This window comes from Dermacentor andersoni, chromosome 2 (assembly GCF_023375885.2).
Source record: "Dermacentor andersoni chromosome 2, qqDerAnde1_hic_scaffold, whole genome shotgun sequence".
NCBI classification, from domain to species: domain Eukaryota; kingdom Metazoa; phylum Arthropoda; class Arachnida; order Ixodida; family Ixodidae; genus Dermacentor; species Dermacentor andersoni.
The window spans coordinates 13639578-13663254 of NC_092815.1; the positions used below are offsets into that span (position 1 = coordinate 13639578).

The 23677-nt window shown below is 49.8% G+C and overlaps 1 protein-coding gene and 1 long non-coding RNA gene across 5 annotated transcripts in view; one reads left to right on the top strand and one right to left on the bottom strand.

Moving 5' to 3' along the window:
* Positions 1-13848: 13848 nt before the first annotated feature.
* Positions 13849-23677, top strand: part of LOC126542966 (putative polypeptide N-acetylgalactosaminyltransferase 9) — a 271398-nt gene continuing 261569 nt past the window's right edge. For all 4 annotated transcript variants that reach the window (XM_055077516.2, XM_055077515.2, XM_050190093.3 and 1 more), the window contains exon 1: positions 13849-14265. The gene's annotated coding sequence lies outside the window, so the exon portion shown is untranslated. The remainder of the gene's footprint in view (positions 14266-23677) is intronic.
* Positions 17712-22413, bottom strand: LOC129387860 (uncharacterized). Its single transcript, XR_008615010.2, has 2 exons — positions 19406-22413; positions 17712-17978 (listed from the first exon to the last, which is right to left on the bottom strand). It is a non-coding gene; the product is annotated as an uncharacterized lncRNA (long non-coding RNA).

A 23677-nucleotide genomic window follows, 5' to 3' on the forward strand; every position in this document is an offset into this window, starting at 1 on the left:
AGGCACTCAGTGCGTCCATATGTACCACGACCGTTACAGTGTCACAAGTGCTTCAAACTGGGCCACGTGAGTGCGGTGTGTAAGAATCCTACGTCGTGCTGAAGATGTGGTGGTGCTCATCATGTAGACTCCTGTGAGACTGACGCCATGAAATGTGCAAATTGCTCCGGAGCCCATGAAGCGACATCCAAGGACTGCCCCAACATGGCAGAGGAGAGGCAAATCCTGAGAAAAATGGTGAGAGAGAACTCCACGCACAAGGAGGCTGCTGATTCCGTCCGCAAGAAAAGGCGCCGGTTGCGGCAAAGGCGTCGCCGCTCCCAGAGCAAGCCCGGAGGGAAAGAGGCACTTCCTTTGAGTACTTGGATGCAAAACGTGCCACAGAGAGTGCACGGCCGGGACACACAAGATGCGCCTCCCCCAGTACCACCGCGCCCGTCAAGGAATGAGGCGTCATCGTACGTGCGTCCAACCTCTTCGGCTATTGAGTGGCCTTCGCTACCACTAAGGGCTTCCGGAGGAGATACTCCTTCGGCTCTCCCCAAGTGCCGGGAGGGTAATGAAAGGCTTGGAAATGAAAAGGTGATAGACATGCTCAAACAGCTAGTAAACACTATGCGTATATTACTCTCCGGAATGGCAACGCCAACTGCACTATCGGTCGTGAAGGCGTTAGATGCTATGGAGCCGCTATTAGCGGCTCTAAAATAAGGGTGTTAATCATGGCTCTCACGATAAAACACTGGACATTCGAACAAAAGATGCATCATTCTGTTATAATGCAATGGAATGCTCGAGGTTTATGCGGCCGCATGTCTGACTTTAGGCAACGAGTCTTCAAATACCGCTTCCCAGTGATCGTGATATGCGAGCCAAATCTCACGTCGGAATTTCGCCTTTCCGGATACGTTAAGCTCTGGTCACGTGAAGATCGACACAAGAGCAAAGTGTTAATGTGCATACGCAGTGTCATGACGTTTGTGCGGAACACGATCGCTCCACATGACAGCAATGAATACGTGTGTGTGACACTAAAACATAAGCTACATGTGTTTTCGATCATCGGCGCCTACATACCTCCTAGACAAAGACTTGAAGTCTCTTACCTATCTACTGTATTACAAAGTTCCCCAGGCCCTCATGTTGTTATTGGAGACTTCAACGCTCATCATCCTTACTGGGGAAGTGCCGCAATGAACTGTCGGGGTAGGCACTTGATGGACTTCATAGACACTGAAGGTCTGGCTGTCATCAACGATGGATCTCCAACTTACATCCGCGGCACTACCTACGGAAGTTGCTTAGACCTCACTATTGTATCTCAGAGCCTCCTGCCCTTAGTCAACTGGTGCTTGGACATAGAAACGCATGGGAGCGATCATATACTAACATATGTGCAGATGAAGTGGTTTGTTCAATCAACTGCATCTGCTGTACGCTGCACTGATTGGTCCACATTCACTACATCTGTCGAAGAGTACTGTGGAGACATCACTTCACCATCTGATATAGAGGACATTATTGTCTCATCAGTGCAGAAGACAACTAAGTTCATCAGTGCACCTACATCCAGAACGGCGATTGATATTGAATATGAACGGCTCCGAGCGATCCGTCGGAGAGCGGAAAGGAAGGTTAGGCGAACTCAATCGTCATTAGACCTTGCTTTATGTCGACGAGCTCAACGAAAAATACGGCGTCACCTTCAAAAAATGGGAAAACAACGGTGGAGGACCTTCTGTTCGTCTCTAGATCCTCGAAAGCCACTTTCTAGGATCTGGCAGATACTACGAAGCCTTCGTGCCCCTCCTCAGCAAAAACATCCTTTCCGTACTCTAGCACTTCACCAATCTCTGACGGAAGTGCAGGTTGCCGAAGACTTCTGTAAGAGAGTCACCCGTACCGATGCTTCAGCATGTCCAACATTGGATCGACCCGTGCTACCTCCTAAAGATGATCGTCTTGACCTTCCTTTCACGATACCGGAATTGGAAGCTGCACTTGCTGCGTCGAGACGATCTTCTGCCCCTGGACCTGACGGTATTTCGTATACTGCTCTGTGCCACCTTGGGATGGAAGGTCGGAAAGTCCTGCTGTCATACTATAACGCCACGTGGTCATCCAGTACAGTCCCGAAGCAGTGGAAAACCAGCCGTTTGGTCGCCCTCCAAAAGCCAGGAAAATCGCCTTACGAAATGTCATCTTACCGGCCAGTAGCTTTAGCTAGCTGTGTCGGTAAGGTGATGGAACGGATGGTGCTCACTAGATTAGAATGGTTCATGGAAAAGAATGAGCTTTATCCTGAAATGATGACCGGATTTAGACTTGGCCGGTCTGCAATAGATGGGGTCATTGATCTCGTGTCCACGATCGAACACGAAAAGAAGCGACACCGCCTTGTAGGAGCAGTTTTCTTAGACATAAAAGGAGCTTATGACAATGTACTGCACGAAGCCATTCTTGATGCCCTCAGTAATTTAGGCATCGGCGGCCGTCTCTACATGTGGATTGATAATTACCTAAATGGTCGTACAGTCTTCATGTCCACGAATGATGGCGAAACGACAAGACACGCTGTGGTCCGTGGAGTGCCTCAAGGAGGAGTTCTCAGCCCGACTCTTTACAATGTTGCCCTTATTGGCCTTGCGGAAATAATTCCTGATACAGTACACATCAGTACATACGCAGACGACATATGCATGTGGGCATCCGCAGTCACGCGACCGCAAATTCGTGCCAGATTGCAGCGTGCTGTTTCTTTAACGTCTCAGTACCTGCAGTGCCAAGTACTGCAACTGGCCCCAGACAAGTGCGCTGCGATAGCGTTCACACGGAAGCTTATGTGTTGGTATCCAATTATGATCAATGGAAATGCCATCCCATATGTCACCCACCACAAGTACCTCGGCGTTGTCATTGACCGCGGTGTTTCATGGTCGAAACATGTGGCAATGTTAAAGAAAAAATTAACTGGGCTTGCTCAAGTTTTTCGCTTTCTGGCCGGTATGAAGTGGGGTCCATCTGAGCGTTCGCTACTCCGGCTGTACCAGGCTCTCTACGTCGGATACATTCGGTATAGCCTGCCAGTTTTATCAGGTATGAGCCCGTCATGTTTACGCACGCTGGAAAGTGCCCAGGCACAGATACTGAAAACATCTCTCGGTGTTCCACGTTGCACCTCAACCCACGGAACAATTGAGGAGGCTCGCGTCACCCCTTTACCTGTCTATCTACGATGCGAACCTCTTCGAGTATTCCTGCGACTGCTTTGTCGTCATGGACGCCATCCCTTATCGACATTACCCGATATACGGCCGGACTCCACTTTCTCAAGAGCCGTTAAATGGCAAGAATCTGCCATACCAGCATACTTTGCCCCGGCTGACCTTCCACATATATATGCCCCCATGGGTAATGTCCAAAATACCGGTACGTCTATCTATTCCGGGAATTTCTAAAAAATCGCGAATACCTACCGTCGGCCTCAGACATTTAACACTTGAATATATATCGAAAGAATATGACTCCTCGGTGAGCGTGTATACAGACGGATCGGTATCGTCGTATGCGTCTGGTGCGGCTTTCGTCGTGCCTGCGCATCAAGTCATTCGACGGTTTCGTCTGCATAACAAGACGACTTCAACATCTACGGAACTAGTGGCAATCAGAGAGGCCGTTCAATATATTTCGCGACAGCCTCCTCAAATATGGACAGTCTTCAGTGACGCAAAATCGGCTCTTCAACTACTTAGAGTGGTGTTGAAAGAAAGCGCTTACAGAGTGTTGGCTCTTCAAACTGCCGAGATCTACACTTTAGCACAAGAAAACGGCCACCACATCACATTTCAGTGGATTCCCAGTCACTGTGGTATACAGGGCAACGAACTGGCCGACGCCGAAGCGAAGAAAGCACTCGAAGAACGAGAGTCACTGCTTTCAATTCCTTTTTCAAGAGCGGACGCCAACTGTCTCCTCTCCAGTGTCATCCGAAAATTGACAGTACAGCACTGGGACAATCCGGATAATCGCCACAGACGACTCCAAAGATTGGACCCTGCCATGAATTTTAGGCTACCACCGAAAATTCATCGAAGCGGTGCCAGTCTTCTGCACAGACTAAGGCTGGGGGTAGCGTTTACGCGCGGATACGTGCACCACATGCGACGCACCGAGTCTCCGCACTGTGAGGTGTGCAATGTGCCTGAGACTATAGGTCATGTGCTTTGTGACTGCCTTAAGTACGTGGAAGAGCGTGAAAGGTTGGACAACGACCTTACGCGTCTCGACAGCGCACCGTTGTCGGAGGACGTTATTTTAGGCCCTTGGCCAGATGCTCGATCAAGTTTCAAGGCCATTCAGGCATTACTGAACTTCTTAAAAACTACGGGCTTGGATTGCAGACTTTGAGCATGCTAAATTGCTTGCGATATGTTCTACATCTTCCTTCTATCGTCATCGTCACCCATCATGCACCTCTTCTCTCTTTCTTTCCCTCTTCCCCTTCCCCCAATGCCGAGTAGCTGGCTAGAGGAATATACCTCAGGCCGACCTCTCAGCATTTCGTATCATTAAACTTCTCTCTCTCTGAGTATGACTCACTTTTGGTCTTCTCGACTTCCCTGAATTTTCGCCTAAATTCTTTTGCTGACAATCTGTACTTTTTAAGCAGATTCGCTTTTACTTCATCGAAGTCCTCTGCTTCTTTTCCCATGCGGGCAATGATATCAGCTACCTCACGTGGCAGTAACGTAAGCAAGCGTTGCGGCCACGTGTTTATCGCGAATTTTGCCTTTTCACACGTGCGCTCAAACTGTACCAGAAAAAGACCTATGTCCCGTCTTACTGCGTAGGGTGTCATCAAGTCTGTCATTCTGCGCTCGCTTTCACGTGCCTCTGGGCTAGGTCTTTCAGTATTTTGAGCTTTCAGGAGCTCAATCTCTAGGCGCTTCATTTCGAGTGCGTCGCGTGCAACACGGTCGCGCTCTTCTTTGGCCTCACGTGCTGCGCGCTCGCGCTCCTCTTTTTCTTCTAAGTGCTTACGCTCTTCCTCTTTCTCTGCAATGCTCTCTAGGCATTTATTCAGTTCATCGTCGTCTGCCCTGATCGCTTCGATCGTCTCAATGCTCTCCGGCTTTCTCTTTGATTCGGCAATTTGGAGGCCCAACTCTTTGGCCAAGCTCAACAATTCCGGCTTCTTTAGTGCCTTCAAGTTCATATAGCTGCCCTTAGTGCTGCTAACTCTTCACTCTATAACAACCTTGGCGTACTCAAAAACTTCCGTCAATGGTTAAAGAAAAATCACTGCACTGTACTTTCCAACAAAAAAAAAAAAGATACGTAAAGCCAAGTGATATCTTAGTGAAGAATAGCCGTACACTCACCATATGTAGTCATGAATCCAGACGCCTTCCTTCCGAACGTTGTCACTAGGACGAAGAGGCTACGATCTCGTAGTTGTCGTCCAAGTTGGGGTCTCCAGGGTTCCGTATCTCAATCACTGCCAGTCTGTTTGTTGCGTACTCCAGGGTAGCGTATCGTACTGCTGCCGAGAAGTAGCGACGCCTGCCTATTGAAGCTCGACCGACGTTACTTATTGGGTAGCGTGGCGTTGTCGGCGGGCTGCAGGCATCCGGTAGACCATGGCGACCAAGCAAGGGCGAGACGATTTCTAGTGCGAAACTTGCACGGTTTATTCAAAGGTAGATGAAAGATGATGAGAAGAGAATGAAGTGATCAAAAGTACATTTCGAAGCCCCTTAAATAGGCTTTTAGGAATGGCCTGCCGAGGTGGCAACATGCAAGTTTTCGCAGCCAGCTGCAGCTGCGAGCGTGGCGAGCTTCCCCGAAGATACCATGGAAGCCTTCAACACCCGCCGCGGTGACTTGTTTCGTAGAGACCACGAGGTGGCGCGTCAACAACCCCTCGGCGCCGCTATGACTAAACGCGATCGGCGGACCAACTATTGTCAGTGAAATCGCCAACGCCTTCATGGTTCGACTGAGGCAGGGGGATTTCCTGGAAGGAGATGCCTTCCGGTGCCTTTTCGCGGGCATTTGAAGACGCCAGACAATGGACAGCGGCGGAGGCCACTGTGCGAGGTCCGCTCTTGAATTTAGAGGCGCCGGCTGGGGTCAGGCGTGACCACCTGGCTACGGGGACGCGCTGAACTCGGGTTCTGCGAATCCAAAGTGCGTGAGCCCTCCTCCTCCAAGTCGGGTCGACTACGCCCCAACGACTATGGACAGTCCGATATGACAGCCGTTTCCCTCACCTAGGGAACTATAGGGACCAATGGAGTGTTTGTAAGCAGCTGTTGTCGGCTTCTAGAGTGTGCTCGTCGTCGTGCTCGTGCTCGGGAGTGTGCTCGTCGTCGTGCTCGTGAGCTGCGTACTCGTCAGTGTGCTCGAGAAGGTGCTCGTGCTTTGTCAGTGCTCGTCAATGTACTCGTAAGCTGTATGCTGTGTGCTCGTCTTGCGTGCTCCATTTGGGAGCCACGCTTAGACTGTCGAATGTATCTCTTGTTTAAACTGTAAATACTGTAAATAAACCCTGTACGCCTAGTTCCTCCCAAGTTCCTCTCCACGACCTTCAACCCCTTCAAATGGTGGCAGCGGCAAGATCGTCCGACAACTCCTACAACTGTATGCCAGCGGTGGGATCGTCCTCAAATCTTACATCTGGTAACAGCGGTGAGATCGTCCAACAACTTTAACAAGGCGCTCTACAATCGTGGGAGGGATCTTGCTTCCGTCGACGTCACGTGACCGGCACAAAAAGCTTGCTGCAAGAAGGAGGCCGTCCCGCCTCCTGGAATTGTAGACGCTTGTCTGTCTCTTTTGCGCGTTGCTGGTTCGTGGAAGTTCTCCTGTAGACTTTGGCCGCTCGAGGAAAGGGTCCCTCTAAAGTCGCGCGCGCACGCGCGCGCGCACACACACACACACACACACACACACACACACACACACACACACACACACACACACACACACACACACACACACACACACACACACACACACACACACACACACACACACACACACACACACACACACACACACACACACACACACACACACACACACACACACACACACACACACACACACACACACACACACACACACACACACACACACACACACACACACACACACACACACACACACACACACACACACACACACACACACACACACACACACACACACACACACACACACACACACACACACACACACACACACACACACACACACACACACACACACACACACACACACACACACACACACACACACACACACACACACACACACACACACACACACACACACACACACACACACACACACACACACACACACACACACACACACACACACACACACACACACACACACACACACACACACACACACACACACACACACACACACACACACACACACACACACACACACACACACACACACACACACACACACACACACACACACACACACACACACACACACACACACACACACACACACACACACACACACACACACACACACACACACACACACACACACACACACACACACACACACACACACACACACACACACACACACACACACACACACACACACACACACACACACACACACACACACACACACACACACACACACACACACACACACACACACACACACACACACACACACACACACACACACACACACACACACACACACACACACACACACACACACACAGGTCTGTAAACACTGCGGGGCTTCCGCCAGACTGGCAGACAGGCAGACACTCGAAATGGTCATGGCGAACTAGGAAGTCTCGCTTCATTTCGACGACGCAAGGTGTGTGAAGGTCGGGTGAGAGAAATTTCTTTCTGCACGTGGTGCGGGACGCCAACCGTAGCAGGAGCAGTCACGCCTCATTTCGACGAGGCATGGTGAGAGAAGGTCGGGTGAAATCCCTTTCTGCACGTGGTGCCAGACGCCAACCCTAACACTGTATGGAAACAGTGCGCTGCATGAGCGGAGATCGGCTGCTGTGAATCGCACCCACGCGTCACCCACGCGCTGCCTCATCCTGTCTTCCGATTAGCCAGGCAGCCACACCTCGCTCTGTTTGGACCGTGCCTAACGAGACATGCTGTCCGCGCCAGCCAATATATCGCGGAATGAAAACACGTATACAGTAGCGCTCAAATTTCGCATTAGGGAATATCGTATTTTTTCTTTGCGATGCTTCGTCGATCTCTTTTACTAGCCAAATATTCATTCTTGGTATATTCTTTACAACTTAGCGCGACAAGAGCTGTCGGTGGCGGCTGGTGCACGCGCAAGGCCGGCGTTGGCGCTGACTGTGAACACGCCGCTGCGCTTGCGTTCGCCGTCGATGCACACCAAACAATCATGCACCAGACGCAACCAGAGTTGAAAAGCGCGAGGAAGGAAAATATACCCTAAAATAAATTAAAAATGCTGGCTCTCCCGTAATTGAGGGAAGATGTAAGCATGGAATGGCTACCGGCAAAGCAGATTGGTTGGTACTGAATCGTCTCACCAGCTTCATTCATGCTTCAATAACTGTTCATGCGCCCAAGAGAGTCGCAGTTTCGGCCGAAAGGCGAAGCATCGATTGCGATAGCAAACTAGTGGACAGTTATACGAAGTAAGGATAGTAGGCTTATAGGCCGTTAAACTTGTAAACACTTGTAAACATTCGCTTACTAATTAACAAGCATGGTGTCAGGCGCGCACAAGCAAACATGAACACATCTCACTCGATGATGGCGGAAACTGGCTGTCAAATGCTCCCCCCGGAGCCTTGCGGGCGACGGAAAACGGCGCGCATCCTCCCCGCTTTCCTCCCCTTCGTGCGCGAGACTGAGCCGCGATCGCCAGCTAACCCTCGCAAGCTTTCAGTCGCACATGTACTGTACAGCATTCGGCGTGCGGCGACGATTTTATCGCCCCTGGAGCTTATACGAAACCTCACGGCGACGCCAACGGTAGAAATGCGCTTGGGGAGTCCATAAGATTGATATGGATCGAAATAAAACGCAACACGTTTATTCGGATTTGATTCCACGTGGTATTTCGGAAGAAGTAAACTGGGAAGGCTTAGGAGGGAGAATCAACGGCGAATATCTCAGCGACCTTCGGTTTGCTGCAGATGACATTGTCCTGTTCAGCAACACTGGGGCGAGTTACAACAAATGAATGAGGACCGCAAGAGGGGGGTTGAAGATTAATATGCAGAAGACAAAGATAATGATCAATAGCAAAGCGAGGGAGCAAGAGTTCAGGATCGCCAGTCAGCCTCTATAGTATTTGAAGGAGTACGTTTACTTCAGTCAGCTGCCCACGGGGGACCCTGATGACGAGAGGGAAATTTACAGAATAAAAATGGGTTGGGGGCGCATACGGCTGACATTGTCAGATCCTGACTGGAAGCTTACCGTTATCTTTGAAAAGAAAGGTGCACAATCAATGCATTTTACCGGTGCTTGGGGCAGAAATTTGGAGACTTACAAATAAGCTTGATAACAAGTTAAGGAGCGCGCAAAGAGCGATTGAACGAAGAATGTTAGGTGTAACGTTAACAGACAGAAAGAGAGTTGTGTGCATCAGAGAACAAACGGGGGTAGTCGACATTCTAATTGACAATAAGAGGGAAAAGTGGAGCTGGGCAGGTCATGTAATGCGTAAGTTAGATAACCGGTGGGCCATTAGGCTTACAGAATCGGTGCCAAGAGAAGGGAAGCGCAGTCGACTATAAGTGGCGCGATGAAATTAGGAAATTCGTAGGCATTAGTTGGAATCGGCTGGTGCAGGACAGGAGTAAATGAAGTCGCAGGGAGAGGCCTTCGTCCTGCAGCGGACGTAAGATAGGCTGATGATGCTGCTGCTGCTGATGATGGTGGTATTCCGGCAGCGCAAAACAGAAGAAACGACGGAACACATTCAACCAACGTAGCTGGTGGCAGTGCTTGCTGCGCCCGGCTCGGCCGTCACGTGTCATCGCACTTGCGGCGCCGCCGCATGAAGGCACCATTGGTGTAAACTCAGGCCACGCCCGGTGGACAGGGGTGACAAGGGTGGATTCACTGGAAAACATCTTTTTTCCAGTGACTCTAGACAGCGGCTTTGAACAACGCCACCAAGGAGAACTTACACAAACAATGAACAGCAAATAAAAAAATAATATGCTGCCGCGAACGTGACGTGTGACGTCGCTGAGATGGCGGCGCAGAAGCCCCGCTCTAGACGCGTGAGTTGTGAAAACAACGTCTCCCGTAGCAAACGAGTGGCAACATTTTGTCTACGACTCGCGGCGCCGTCTGCACACATCAGAGAGAGAGAGAAACGAAGAGGGAAAGGTGGAGAGGTTAACCAAGGACGTGCCCGGTTTAAAGCCCGGTTGGCTACCGTACACTTGGGGAGGGGGAAAAGGGAAGAACATATAAGGAGAGTAAAGATCATAGCGTTTCTCACTATATTACCCATACATGGCGCTGCTGAGCTGTGTTATGAATAGAATAAATGGTCACGGCCTAGGATGAAACACAACTGTATTTACATTATTTACAGTAATTAAGTCCAATGCAGTCCGTGGCAGACGCTGTCTCTTTTTTACTTCTCCGGGAGTCCACGCCCTCGCGTGCTGGCATTTGACTTCTTCTCTAGCTCTTTGAATAAACGGAAATATTCATTATCCTCCGCACCCCGGAAACGCGCGCACTTCGAGTCCTTACAGTGAAGAAAGTTCAACTGGGTACAGAAGCTGGATGGGTCGGTGTATTACAGAGCCGTTTGGAAGCTTCACCGAACAGGTTCTAATATTTTGACCACGTCATTGATGTACTTCTTGGATTCGTCCATTCTTCCATAGCTTTCGTGGGGTATTTTCTTCATAAAGAAGCATGAGAACACCTGCTTTTAGATTGCTCGAAGCACGAACATTTACACAATGTGCTGACACTGCTGAGCGCAGGCTAATTAGATGCTCTCTCCTCCATCTTTTCCAAAAGTGTTCCATTAACTGCTTACGATGAAACCACTTCCTTGTGACTGTAGTTCTTGGACTTGAAGTGTCGACATATTCGGTGTGCTAGAGAACGTTTGCTAATCGTTTGCCGGCTAAGAAATGAGCCAGCGAAGGTATTTCCATTTCATCCGGTGACGTTGACAGGTAAGTGAGAGGCCTGCAGTTAACTACTGCCTCTACCTCATACAATACCGTCGTTAATTCTTCAAACGTGAGCTGTGCTTTGCCTAGGATCTTCCAGAGGCTGGTTTTGACAGTTCTTATCAATCTCTCCCAGAGGCCGCCCCTCCATGCCGCCCTTTCTGCGATAAACTTCCACTCTATTCTTCTTTGAGAGCAATAGTCTTGGAGCTCTCCACTGAACAATACCCTTGCCAAAGAGGTGATTTCCTTTTATGCTTTCTTAGTCTGTGCGTTGTCTGTGTATATTACGTCAGGCAATCCACGACGTGATATAAATTGCCGAAATGTGAGCAGAAAACTCTCTGCTGACAGACCGGTTGCCAATTCAAGATGTACTGCTCTTGTGACGGCACGAATAAATAACACAACGAAGCTCTTTGACGAACCGTCTTTCACATTGTGCGGTCCAGCAAATCAATTCCAACCGCTTTAAAGGGATCATCAGATCGGCGTACTTGTTCACTTAGTAATGGTGCAATAGGTGCGCTGCTTGGCTTTAAGCGTGTCTTGATGCAAGTGATGCATCCTCTGATTACTTTCTTTACAGTACCCAAAATTTCTCCCTAAGCTCGGTAAGGGTATCTTGTAGACCACCGTTGAATGTACGATTATGTCAGTCCCTTATGACAAGTTTTGTAAGTTGGTGAATCAGGGGCAATAAAATAGGATGTTTAACTTCTTCTGCTTCTTGTGAGAATTGCAGCCGTCCACTTACACGCAACCGTCCTTCCATGTCAAGAAAAGGATGACTCATTCTCAGATCTGAATTGTGATTCCTCCTGAGTAAACACCCTCTTGTCTTCAGCTCCACTAATGTATTCGGCTCTGAGCTGTGGTTTGCCACTGATGCGTATATTTTTGCAGCTTTTGGCGAAACGAATTACCCACGCTGTTATTTGTAATACTCTAATGAGGCTTGAGTGACGTTCAAGGTCCAAAATAGGCAACAAGTTCCTCACATATAGGACTTGTACGACGACTTTTATTTCAGAGAACTCTATATCATTACGATATAAATTTGCCTCAGGGGTGTGCATGGGCCATGCATCTTCCACTTCTGTCAACCATGATGGTCCTTCCTACCACACTGCGTTTGTCTTGAGAATTTGCAACTGAATTCCATGTGTAAGGTAATCCGCAGGATCATCAATCCCTGGACAGTGTCACCATTGGCTCTTGTCAGAACAGCCTTGAATTTCAGCCACACAATTCTAGACAAATGGCTTCTATTTCTTCGGAGAGTATACGTGGGAATGCCCATGGAGAAAGGAAAAATATTGGAGGGAGCATTACGTCACGCAGTCAGCCTTGGCAAGCGGACGCTTCGTGAAGCCACAGTGGTGTCCCAACACGTGACCTCTTGCGTCGAGACCACGGAGAAAGAATCGAAATTTGCTAAGACGTTTGGCTCACCGTAGCTATGCCAGTAGTTTTTATTCAGTGTGCGCTTGTTCAGCTGCCCTGCCGTGGCTCTGCCTGCAGAGCGGGAACATTAAAACCAACCGCGCACTTTGACGTGCGATCACGTGTTGCGCCACCAGGATTGCCATCAGTCGCGTTGCGGTATGCTTCCCTTATCTTTTTCCTTGCTCCATGCATGTACCGTCATTCCGATGACGACACAGCGCTCTATAGAAAGCTCCCACAGAAGGTGGCGCCAGACTGTCCTCTAGGTAACATAGCTAGAAATTCTGTGGCACGTACACATAATGTGTAGCGACGATAGTGAACGTTCGCTGCATGGATTGTAGCGAAGCGCTGGAGCGACCGTGTGTCACAGAGGAAGGTGAGGCAATCTTTTAAGAATATAATATTATATTGTTACTCGAAGGACGAGTCAGTAAGACAAGCAACTATTTGCAGTATTTACAACAGCGGTTGCAGCGCTGACCGGTTAGATGCACAGCGCGAGCCCAGTTTGTTCTTCCTCGAGGAGGATCCTCTTTTCTCGAGTGATGTCGCCCACGCGCCTTGTTCAAACAAGCAAATATCATACGCGTGTAGCAATATTAATCACGGCTGTTTAAGACTCTGCGCTGTATTACGCAAACATAATTTGTATTTGTTCTCTGCGCATTTGCTGTGTATTTAGCTGCAGTCTGACTAAATTTGTTACTGGAAGAAAACTAGTACATCGGTGTCTACTGCACAGGCAAGGACATATACGTAGCTGGTGGGTGGGAAGTCAAGCTGAGTGCAATGTCTGGCGCTTCTTGTCTACTGATGCAAAAGACGAAGCGCAGTCTCTGCTCTGATTGGTTATAGTCCAGTCAGCCAAATGCAGCATACGATATCATAGCCCCTGCCCGCTACTACACTCGTCCGCACGAGCCTGCAAGAAGTGTAGAAAAAAAAAACTACTATCACACGGCGTTCATCACTGGTGGCTAAAATAAAAGAGCAACAGCGCTTGATATTCAAGCACAGGTGTCGTCTGCTAGCTACCCACTTATCGTCTGCTACTGCATGCATGCATAAAGAAAAGTTAATTACCGTCAAAACAAAATGAATTATTATTAAAGCAATTTATTTTTGTATAGAAACACTTATTATTGAAAGCAAAAATTGATTAAGTTCCAGTACAGTATTTAAGCGGGACACAGATGCTTCTTGAGCGTAACAGATGGCGACGCTGTGTTTAGGGTGTGTTGAGTTCCACTCAGATGGCGCCACACGTTCGGTCAAGTTTGAGTGAACTGGCAGTTTGATGCGGAGTTTCTGCTTTAGGTTTTGGTCGCGCTCCTCGCTTTTTTTTAGATACATATATTCTCCTCTTGCTCAACGTTGGTTGCTCTCCGGTTCTCCTGTGGGCTGCTCTGCATTCTGGATAAGGCTCGGTGAGGTGCGTGCAGTGGTGCTCCGTTGTGTGTCGCAGTCGTGCGGAGCCCTGCGAATCGGATTGGGTGCTGCCGCCGGTGATCGTTCGTCTGCCCGAAAAGACTTCTACATGCATACACCTCCACAGGACCCACGGACATAAGCTATGGCTATCGCTCGGAGATTTACATAACCAGGTAAGCGACATCTTCTCTGCTGGCTTTGCTCCCGAATGAACTTCTGAGCCGTCATGCCAGTCGCCGCCCCTCACTGATGCTCTGTCGTTCGCCGCCTTTTCGGCGAAATGCCTTTATGCAGTCGCGAGTTCCACCCCGTATCACACGTGACAAACCCACAGACTTTCGGGAAGTGTGAGTGTTATTCCTTTGCTGCGCGACGAGGAGAATGAAACCCGCGGTCAACGCGATGGTGCAACCGGCCTGCGCCCAAAATCGCCACTGGAGTGAGCGGCAGCTGATCGGGTCGCCGGTTGTCCGATGATCGGCGAGCATTACAGCGTGCAGGTGCCCGCTGCCTGTCGGACATAGCGTGCAAACCGCACAAATTTGGCCGAATAGTCGAGCTTGAGCGTCGTCAACACTCATTGATCCACTCGAGGCATGATTGATTTCTGGTGCGTTGTCTGCTTGAACTCCGTTGCTTCGACGCTGCGGCGGCGTGTCTTGTTCGCGTCACGCGGCCCGTTCCACTTCGAGACGCTGTAGTAGTTCCGCCTGTTCGGTTGCTTTTCTTTTTGCTGAGGCCGGCTAGATTTCTCGAGATAGTGGATCAGGACGGACGGGAAGTCGGCCGTTTCGGTCCTCCTCCCATTTCAACAAGTGCTATGTATTTTTTATTGTTTTGCCTTTGCGTTCCTACGCTTTCAACGTTTCCTCCAGTTTGCGTCTGCACACACGGTTGTGTCGTACTACACTCGACTGTGTTTCACGTATGAGTAAAGCGTTGCTGGTCGTTGATCTGAGTTCCGAGGACATCATATTTGTTAAACTCGATGAATTCGCGGTGCCAACTTGAGCGCGTTCCGACTTGGAGTTCGGACACAAGTCTTGCGGCGGTAGCATCTTGAGAATGGCATTTAGATTTCGCTTTCGGAGTCTGGGGCGTAACTTTGCCTGGTGTTCGACTTACAGACGCGGCTCATGCTTTTCGAGAAGATGCCAGACCTGTGGATGTGGTGCTCATGGAGATGTAGGCGTATGCACCGAAGGGAAAAACTTCCAGAAACCAGACTCATTGAGGTCGCGCACAGATGAACTGTATGTGCATCTTGGCTCATGTTATTTCATTTTGGCGTAGACGCTGACAAAAAAAAAAGAAGAAGAAGAAGAAATCGGTCTTTACGTCGGTGATGGAGCGCTGTGCCTTGAACTGGCTTTCAAAACTGAAGCCGCGCGAACAGCTCATGATTGATGATTAGCGCAGTTAGTTATTCAAGCCAAGCTGGTATATGACAGTATTTAAGCCTTCGAACAACTTGTCCAACTTTCCCGCTTTGCAGTTCCGTGCGATAGTAATCCTAAAAAAGTTGGGTTCCCTAATCCGATTTGCGCCTTCCGCACTTAAACCTGTTCGCATTCGATTTGACAATGAGATGCTTCTATAGCCTTGTTTACATGAATGCGAAAGAAGCGTATCGAATTGTCTTAGCACATATCTCGTTGGATTGGGCGTTCACAAGAAAGTATCGACGCCGCCGATGAGAAATCACGTGACAGGTCAAACCAGGAAAGGTGACGTTGGGCCGTAATTCGGGCCCCTTTACGCGTGATTTGTCAGAGGAGAGATTTACGCCGCTTGATTTAATCGACGTTGCATGTCTGAGTGCAGAAGAGCAGCGTGTACTAAATGTTTGTTTTGTTGGCTCGCTAGACATACTGGCAAGGGCTATCTTGCGCGTGCGCGCGCGCATGTGTGTGTTGCGGCACGTATAATCCTCAAGGGTCGCGCGCGTTTAACCTCCGGCGGACCGACAGTTGTTGAGCGGCGAAATTGTGCGGCCATAGTCGCATTTGAGCGGCGGACGTAATGTGGTTCGCCACTTTTGCCTGGGCGCCTTCCCCCTCCCTCCCTCTGTTGCAGTGCATGCATGTATGCGCGTACGGCGTCGCTGTGCACCCCGTGCCCGCGAGTGAGCTTTCCAGAAGGAGCTCTCGTCCGTGCGTGTGCGGCATGTCATATCGCCGCCCTGCTCGGCCGCGGTGTATCATCGCTGGAATAACGGCTCATTGATCGACGAGCGGAGCTGCTTTCGCGTTAATCGACCCCGGCGACGCGCTGCATATTTATGCACCCCCGTACAGGTCGATACGTTTCTGCCCCCCTCCTTTCCTCATCGACTGTGCGTGGTTGCGTTTAATTTTTTTTCGTTCAGACGCGACAGCATTGCGACGGCAGAGGGATAACGAATCGAGAGGCACCGAAAGCTGCATTCACTTGCCTTGTAACAGCCCCCACGTGCGATAATTAAGCAATAGCGCAATAGCAGTGGCTATAAAAACTACGCGGCGACAATTAAATTTATTACATGGTAAAAAAAAAGGGGGGGGAGGGGGGGTGCGCGGCGGGACCATGCGTGACATTGGGACCATGGGTGTCACCGCTATAGATTAACAGGCCAGCCGCGGTTTTGCCTTCGGTAGCAAGCATATGAAATACCCACCGACCTGAATGCGCCCAGACCGTAGACATTCGTTACCTTCCTTTCTTTGTCGCTTATCAACCGAATCTCCTGGAGTAGTTTAGTGGACTTAGCGGACTTCGCGAACGATAGTTATTGCTGGCAGAGGCAGCGTGGTTCCTACATGTTCCTCGTTTCTTCTATAGGCGACGTGAGCGCCATATTCAGCGTCAGCGTTAGCTCTTTATCTCGTTGTCTATCTATTGTCGTTTTTAATTGTTCCTTTTTCCTTTCTTCTCCCTTTCTTTCTTTCTTTTTTACGCGCTCCAATTACTTGTTCAGAATCGGCTGCATGTACTTATCTGTCGCATTGCTTCGTTTTATCTTTCAGTCCGTTACCTTTTTATTAATGTCTCGTTAGTTAGCGTAAATTATGAGGCAAGGAAACTGCTTGCATGAAGTCATGGGCCACGTCTTGTAATTGTAAATTTTATTTGTAATTCTCTTTGCCCATTGTCATTGGTGCGGTCGCCGCCGTTATCGCCGCACGTGATCAGCAATTCGGCGCGAAGGATCACAATAAAAGAATGGGAAATGAATCGTTACTAAATGTGAGAACTCTGCTTCACAGCAGTGGTATGCGTGCGTACCGGAAACTGATTCAAACCGTTTATGATCTTCAAGCAACCAAGCCATGTGTAATTGTTCTATACAGCTGCCTTCGTATCCAGTGGCTTAGGCGCAATTCTCAAGCGGCGGGAAAACCATTAATCATATTTTTTTTCTTAACGCAGCCGCACCGCGCCCAGTGTTGTTCAGGTGGATGCCTAATTGATGCTCTGCTGAAACCTGCTCAATCTCGTCTCCGTAGTTTCCTTTTGTCAAGGCGTTCGCCGTATTGTCAGCTGAATGAGGCGACTTCAAAACGGAGCTTATGCAACCGTGACCGGCTGACAGTTCCAGCTGTTTCTTTGCATAAGTGGCGAACAGATGTGTAGAGAACGATGAGCTTTCAGTTGTAAAATTTATTGAATCATTTGCTTCTTTCTTTGTTTTCCGTCTATTTGTCTCTTCTTCTTATATATATGTACATATATTCTCTCTCTCTCCTCTTTTTTAAACTGCCGATTGCAGCCTTGCGGTGCAGCTCACCACGTAATCTATATAGTTTCTTGCCCTAGTGGGTTGTTTGACGATCGCTCCGGGATGACAGGCTTCCGATAGTGACTGCACTAAGTTACGACGGTGCAGCAAACGACACTGGCCACATACCTGCAAAAAATAAATAATAAAGGCAATGTAATACCCAAACTATTTTTTTCATTCCACCTAATTAGATAGTCTTAAATAAGTAATCAACTTCTCAAATATTATAATTAGATGAAAAGTGTACGTCAATGAGAAAATTGTAGAGCGACATGAAAAACTCCCGATACAGCTTGCTGTCGCTCAATATACGCGCTAGATAAAATTTGAAGGGCGCTTAAGCTTCGCCTTTAAGAGTGGAACGCGATAGCATTCAAAACCCTTGATTGCTTTTTATGCTTCCCGGCAGCTGCAGCTTATGTATACCCAAAATGCTTACCGGGAAACGCTGGCGGCGAACGCTATGCACGAAGGGCAAGCTTTCTGGTGGAAACGCGGCTTCTTGCGTGGATCGATCTGATATTGTTTCCCACTTTTAATATCTCAGTCTGAGTAGAGCTAACATAAAAGACATGCGGTGTCGGTGTTTTTCTCCGTTTGATCTGTTTGTGGACTGCCGTTGTCAACATTTCGGGGAATAAATTTGTAAAGAATGAAATACACGATGTGAGCAACCTTGGTAGTAGAAGAGTGGTTGGGTTTGCGGGGTTCGGAATTTGGTTCGGAATTCTTTTTGCCGAAGCGACGTCCGATGCTGGACGTGTGACAGTTAATTTGTGTGTAACTGTACGTTTCGGTGGATCTATGTGGTTATTTGTTAGTGAGTGCGTAGTCGGGCACTACTTTAGTATACAACGCTTCGTACTTTGTGTAAGTTATCGGCCTGGTGGAATTGTGCCGTCATTGTGACTCAGTGTTCGTATCGTCTTTTGCTGAAATAAACTTTTTCTAAAACGCGGGACGCCGTATTTTCTGCGACACGGGGCCCTAAACGCTATCGCGTTAATAAACCGAAGTGTCGTCATCGTCTACAGCTGCATATCGCGTCCACTGCTGGACAAGGACGTCGGCAAATTCCTTCGACTATCCCCGATCTCTTCGTTCCTTTCCCACGAATTTTGTTCCCGTTGGATGTGCTTTGCAGGAGGGAGGCGTGCATCACCAACGCGTGGCGCCTCGAGAGAAGTTATGAAGGTTTCAGACCTTCTATAGCCTCTGTGGCATTACTGCGCCCCCTTCGTGTTTTTGTTTCCGGTACTGTACGGTGCCACCCGTGCATCTCAACCTCAACAGCGGTCCTTTATATCAGACCTTCGGTAGCCACTCTGGTGGAAGCCCGCCCGCTTATCGGAACTTCTGTACCCGTTCTCTTGGCTCCTGCTGATAGTGAGGGCTCGCTAAGCGTCATGACGGTCTAGACTGATGAAGCGCCTCTTACACGATGGTTCTTTGTGATTAGGCTGTGTGGATAAGGGCTGAGGCGACAGCATAGCTCGATCCCCCAGTAGATCACAAAATCGCATTTGACAAATAAAGATGGGCGTGAACCTCACCGCAGTCGCTCTGGCCGAAGCCTATGCACTTCGGAGTCTTGACACCCACTGGCCCCGCTGTTCCATTCATAGCGCGCGCCTTGTTTCTCCTGGGCGAGCACGTCGCGTAATCCGCGATGCGTTCTCTCAGTGGACGCCGGCTCTTGTTCGTGTTCCCTAGTGAAACGGCGCAACCCAGTCTGGGGGATCGGCCATGAATAGGGCGGTGAAAAGACGCTCATCAGGTTAAAAAAAAAAAAAAGGTGAAGCGGAATGAGCACATCTTGCAACTGGGATTTAACGCCACTCGTAACTGCTGGCGTGCACGCGCATACGCCAGCCTCGTTGTGACGAAATCGTGGCGAAGATTCCTAGTTCACGTAAAAAGGTACATTGCATTCTTAAAAAGGCTTGTTGAGTTTCGTATTGAGTGGTTTAATTGGCAACCACATTGGATTGGATTGACTTTTATTCGGACAACAGGTTAAAGAAAGAGATAGAACTGCCAAAAAGAATTAACAGTGACATCCCTGTACAGCGCACGCCTCTTGACACACTGCTGAATAGGCATCGAAATAAGCAACGCAAGTGGAATGTGACTCGCGTGCAGCACAACAACGGCCGAATCCAGAAGTGCGTGGAACATTTCTATGACGCATCGTCCGGCGTCTACGTAATATTCCAGCCGCTATGTTGTATGCCACGAGGTTAGATCTCCTTGATCTAGTGATTTCTATTTGGGCCTCCTTAAACGCTTGGTTATAGCGCAGCACGACATGGAAGAGCTGGCGCCGGGGGACCGCCATCCCTAACATCCACCGGAAATGCGTCCCATGTGGTTGCCTCGCAAGCTAAAGAATTCCATGCCTCTCTATGCTCTGAAACTTAATTTATGGCATCATCGGCTGGCCGTTTCGGAGCGCTCTAGACCACTTTCGCGAGCGGCGTTGTCTTCGGCTGGTTGAAAGAGGGTGCGTGGCATGCGTTCGGCTGGCCCTTTTCGATTGCTCTCCTCCATCTTCGAGCGCTCTGAGGCGCTCCGAGCCCTGTCGTCGGGAGCGGTCGTTGGGATTGAACGGTTTCCCGCAAGGTCGTCATAGCACAGCGTCGCCGTTGTTGGCGACGGTCCGTCGTATAACCTAGGCAACCTATAGGCCACTGCATGCTGGTGTCTCGACGAACGCTCGTCCCACCGGCGCGACCACCGGTTCTTCGGATAGGCGAAACATCGGACGTTGGCAGTAGTCCCGTGGTTATGCATCTGCCATATTTCCTCCTCCGAGGGCGAGTCGCACGTTAGGCTTACCCGCTTGTCCTCTCTACATGGAGGAAGGAAACAAGAGGAGGGAGCATACCGCAACGCGATTGAAGCCTAAATGTGCTGAGCCAGTGGTGGCCCAACAAGTGATCTCACGTTAAAGTGCGCGGTTCGTTCTACTGTTCCCGCTCTGCAGGCAGAGCCACGGCAAAGCAGCTGAACAAGCGCGCTCCGAATAAAAATTACTAGCATAGCTATACTGGGAACCAAACTTATCAGCAAATCTCGATTCTTGCTCCGTGGTCTCGACGCAAGAGGTCACGTCTTGGACCGCCACTGCGGCTTCACGAAGCGTTCGCTTGCCTAGGCTGGCTGCGTGACGTAATGCTCCTCCCTATATTTTGCCTTCCTCCGTGCCTCTGTACCTCTGAGTTCGGGAAACGCTGGATCTGCCGAGACGGGGGCGACCAGTCGAAGATACCATTAGTTACGCGGCGGACATACAGCAACGAAAAAAAAAAAAACAAATCAAGAAACATGGGCGTCTTGCGCAGGAGTTTGAGGTATAGTAGCGGCGCCTGGTGGCGCCGCGGGAAACGACATCTGGGTCGTACCTGCTTGGGTCGTATTGAGCCCTGGATGTGGCGAAGCACGTTTCTAGGCCGAGTTTTGCGTCGATTCGCACTTTTTTCTGCCCTGTTGCGAGTGCGAAAAGGCTCGGCACTTCTCACAGACCACGCCGATCACGCTGCGAGCTGGCCGCAGCCTATAGTTTAACGAAAACGGACTATCCGTGTGCCGTGGGACGTAATGCTGGAAGCAGAAGGAATCGGCGACGCCGATCCGGAGGGACCTAGCTCAGCATCGAAAAAGCGTCACCGTCGATACTGCTGCGTCGTGGGCTGCCATGAACAAGAAGGCCTGAATCCCAACATCCGATTCTATCGTTTCCCTTCAAGGCCTCACGAAGCGGAGCGTCGGGCGCGCTGGGTAAGCGAAACTTCGCGCCATGCTGACAGCTTCACCTGTCTTGAAGCTTGCTTGATTATCTACGTTCTAAAATTCGGTCTTTTGCACCTGCAGTCCCGACGGCAGACCGACATAGTAGCAGGCATGGCTGGTGATTCACGATTCGAAACCCGGCCACAGCGACAATTAACAATTCGACCGATGCGAAGTGGTGAAGTGACCAGGTGTGTGCAAATGACCACAAATGGCCGGGCTGATTCGGTGACAGTTCACTACCCCACTACGAGCAGCACAGGTTAGAGAGTTAAATGTGCTCATACTTGACCTCAAGCCAGCATGTTGAGGCAGCGCAGCAAGGTAGTATTGATTACAGCAGATCGATGTTCGAGCGCTGTCATTAAAAGCTACATCAAGCGAGCAGCGCACGAGCTCGCGCTGCAGCTGCAGTCAACAAAGATTGCAGGAGGCCCGCCGTTTCGCGGCATGTCGAAAGACCACTGCCGTCGCGGCGCGTACGATCGTGCGCTCGAGCAGTTCGTACATCGCGGCATGCTGAAAGACCGCTGCCGTCGCGGCGCGTACCGTCGTGTGCTCGAGCAGTTCCGTACACATGATGTCTGCTTATCGCTGCTGTGGATTCATTTATAGCAAGCATTTCCTCGCGTTTGTGCGCCTGAATCTAGCAGCGTGCAAACCTTACCTGATGTTCCGCTTCGTACGCGACTCGCTTCACTTGCGATTGACACCGCGCTAAATCTTCGCCGCTTAATTCTTGAACGGCGTACACGTATTCGGCACTGCATAATTTCTTGCCTTTACGCAGCGTGCGACCCCTGAAAAAATCTTCGGCGGCCGATATTCGCTGCAGGCCGCGATACAACACAACCGAAAGTGGCGGGTCCATATTGTAAACGTGCTTTCCGAAGCAGACGACCGAGCTTGGTACGACCCATTTTAGGACAGAGGGCGCTTTTTAGCACCTTTTTCGCAGCGCCCCCTGGGCAATGCAAGAGCCCCATAGCCGCAGTCGTTCACGCGCATTAATATGCAAGGGCGGAGGAGGTATTGCGTGAGAGGAAGGGTTGAGCGCACTTGTTTCTCCTCGCCGATTCTTTCTGAGCTATAACCTCTACAAGCGCCTCCGCTTCCCGGTGTCCAGCTGCCCCGACTGGAGCATTTCTTTCCCCATAAACCAAAATAAAACCAAGTATTCACAGTGACGCGTCGCGTCGCCTCTGTAGCCCATCGGTACGGCGAGAGCTATTGGGGGCGCGGAGTTACGGAGTCGCCGTCTGTCGGAAGCGCCTCCCTTGAGTAGTATGAGGGATCACGCGGCGCGCTCCTCATAGGTTTCGCTCACGGCGCTCAATAAAAACACCACGCGGCAGCTCTCCTGGACATTTATGTAGGTACTCTCAAAAGGAGGGAAGTTTTTGACTGTCGATATAATAATCTTGGGCAAACTGAAAGCACAGAATCGTTTACAGACGCTATCTCTTTACCGAATACGTACAGTGAACGCCACTGCGCGTGGTCGCCGCGATGGAGTCTCCCGAACCGGCTTCTTGCGTGAAAGGTAGGCAAACGCTGAGAGTAAAACATGTGAAAAATGTTCTTATAGTGGGCTGTCTGTATAACCAAATGGGGCATAAAAGAATGAAGCCTCAATGCAACGATCGCACGAGTTGGCAGCGAGCGACTGCGCGTCTACACGCATGTCCGAGCTCAATGTTTGGCTTTCGCTGTGAGCGCGTTTTCGCACCGTACCGTGAGCTTTTGGCCGCAGCATATGAGCATTTTACAGCACACTAGCAACCATTGTTGCGTGGACGCTATCAGAACTGTTCAAAAATAATTTCGTTAAAGAGACTTCGACGCCTACGGTGACTGTGATGTGCCGTCGCGACGATTCAATCTTTTTTTGTCTTCTAAATTCTTGGAAATTTCAATATTATTTCTCAAGTTGCGTCGCACTGTATGTTTATCGGTCTTCTCAGCGTGCAATTTCCCTCTGCTTCTTTTTCGTAATCCAGTGCATTAATTCATAACACAAACATGACCATATG